This window comes from Loxodonta africana, chromosome 9 (assembly GCF_030014295.1).
Source record: "Loxodonta africana isolate mLoxAfr1 chromosome 9, mLoxAfr1.hap2, whole genome shotgun sequence".
NCBI lineage: Eukaryota > Metazoa > Chordata > Mammalia > Proboscidea > Elephantidae > Loxodonta > Loxodonta africana.
The window spans coordinates 80,649,571-80,652,402 of NC_087350.1; the positions used below are offsets into that span (position 1 = coordinate 80,649,571).

Consider the following 2,832-nt stretch of genomic DNA (forward strand, 5'->3'; position numbering starts at 1 on the left):
GTCTCTCTGGCTGAGCCATTGTCACCCACTGGAAAGCAGCAGAGGCCACAAAGAGGAAAGAAGGGTCGGGGGTGGGGGCGGGAAAGTGTGTATCCCTGGTTACTGGGTGCTCTGTCTCCTGTTGGGAGCTCCTTAAAGTTAACTTCCTGTACTTCCATCAGTGGTCCTTGGTGGATGAGGTCCAAGATGGCAAATCCAGGTGGAGGTGAGCTGGTATTTCTCTAGCTGAGCAACCATGGCCTATTGGAAATCGGTGGAGGCTGCGTACAGGGAAGAAGCATGGGGGGTGGGAAAGCATGTATCCAGGCTGTCTTTCTATCTTCAGCAGAATGGTATAATACAAGGTGCTAATGACAAGATTGTAAAACTCTAGATAATAACCACTTACTTACACTTTTCATTAGAAAGCAGACAAAAATCCAGTCATTAAAGGCATCATGTAGATAAAGAACATCTTGATGTACAAAAGATAGACTGATCCCAAATATATGCTTGCCATACTTTCAGTGAACCAGATCAGAACTGACCAAAAACTGTTGAATAAAGAAATTGCTTACATTTGAAAACCTGCTCTGAAACTTTAAAAATTTCTGTTTGCTCTCAGTAAGCATATAAAAAATATTATAGGTGTGGTCACATTGATATTTGATTGCTACCAGTCTAGTGTTCCACCAGATTATCTTGAGTTCCACTAGAACACAAAGTTAGAGATAAGTATAGGGGAAAAGATTCTTAGATATCTATTTTCAAAATAAATCAGTAAAAAAAAAAAGAAAGAAAGGACATACTGCTACAAGAACAAATTGACAGTGAAGACTAGTTAAAAGAAATATTCAACTTTAAAAAGGGTGGTGGCAACAACACTTTCCACTACAGAATGACTTCCTGTTTTCCCTTACAATTAACATCGCTATTCTTCCATGATGCGGATTCATGTGGAAAACTTGTCAGAAGTTTTTGCCAGGGCCAGGGATGAAAACTAAAACATATCCTGATTAGTTCTTTGTAAGCTCAGTTAACATCTTTGGGATGCTGTTGTTGTTATTAGGTGCCGATTGAGTCGGTTCTGACTCACTGCAACCTTTTGTACACCAATCTTTGCCATAGACCCATAAAATCTGGCCATATTTTGTTAAACATCTGCAAACTACAGTATCCCTTAGCTATAGTTTCTGCCCAATGTCTTAAACTGGGCTCAATCCCATCTATGACTCCTCTTCTGGCATGAGATGGGTGCTAGTCGTCAAAATCTGAAATGTCATCATAGGGGTATCCTCGGTAGCTTTTGGATGCATAGTAGGCAATGCTTGCAAGTGGTGGAATTCTAGTAGAAACACCAGGATGCCAGTGATCAGGATGGGGAACGGCCTGGCCTGCTCCCCACTTTTGCTGATGTAACCCACCAGAAGGAGGGAGCCTATAGTAGTGAAAAAGACACCAATCAAAAACAGCACAGTGGCAAGTGCAGCGGCCTTATAAGGGATCTTAGAAGGGCTTTTCTTAAACTGAAGGTCAGTGTAGCCATCGTCTGTGCTGCAGAGCCTCAGGTATTTCACTTTACTACTGGGGATCCCAATAGCCAGGTTGGTACAAGACGGCATCATAATACACTGATACAACTACAGTTGGAGCACTGCTCCAGGCCACCCGCTCTGCCTTCATTTTTAAAAGGTGTTTCTGTTAGATATGGAATTCCACGTTGAACTTTTTAAATTTTATTTTTGCTCTTGTTAGGTGTCTGTCTTAGGCTGGGTTCTCTAAAAAAAAGCAAAATCGGTAAAGCGTGTTAATATACATATACAGAGATTTATATCAAGGAAATGGCTCGTGCAGTTGTAGAGGCTGGAACATCCCAAGTCCGTGGATCAGGACAGAGGCTTCACCTGATTCACATTGCTGCAGGGACTGGCGAACCTAAGATTGGCAGGTCAGAGAGCAGGGCTCTTGATCTTGGGTGCTTCCCAAGATCAGCAGGCAAGACTACAGGTAAGCTGCTAGCTCAAGTCCCAAGAACCAGAGGTCAGATGAACAGAAGCCAGCTGCAGGATTCAGCTAGAGCAAAAAGCCTCCAAGCCTTGCCAGAACATCCGCTTATGTTCAATGCAGGCCACACATTCAAGGAAACTCCCGTTCAACTGATTGGCTACTCACAGCAGATCTCATAATGGGGGTGATCACATACCAAATCTCAACACAGAAGTGATCACAACATTATATGGCTGCCAAAACACTGAGAATCATGGTCCGGCCAAGCTGACACACAATCTTAATCATCACAGTGTCTTAGAGTCAGTTCTGACTCATTGCATTCCTGTGTAATACAAAACAAAACACTGCCCAGTCCTGCGCCATCTTCACGATCATTGCTGTTTGAGACCATTGTTGCAGCTGATGTGTCAATCCATCTCACTGACGGTCTTATTCTTTTTCGCTGACCTTCTACTTTACCAAGCATGATATGTCCTTCTCCAGGGATTGGTCCTCCTGATAACATGTCCAAAGTATGTGAGAGGAAACCTCACCATCCTTGCTTCTAAGGAGCACTGTGATGTACTTCTCCCAAGGCACTTTTGTTCGTTCTTTTGGCGGTTCATGGTATATTCAATATTCTTTGCCGAAACTGTAATTTAAAAGCGTCAATTCTTCTTTGGTCTTCCTTACTCATTGTCCAGCTTTCGCACGCATATGAGACAATTGAAAACACCCTGGCTTGGGTCAGGGACACCTTAGTCCTTAAAGTGACATCTTTGCTTTTTAACACTTTAAAGAGGTCCTTTGCAGCAGACTTGCTCAACGCAATACATTGTTTGATTTCTTGACTGCTGCATCAAT

General features: G+C 42.8%; 1 pseudogene; it reads right to left on the reverse strand.

The window, feature by feature from the left end:
• Nucleotides 1–1,236: 1,236 nt before the first annotated feature.
• On the reverse strand, nucleotides 1,237–1,604 carry LOC100654011 (transmembrane protein 230-like; annotated as a pseudogene).
• Between the last annotated feature and the right edge of the window lie 1,228 nt (nucleotides 1,605–2,832).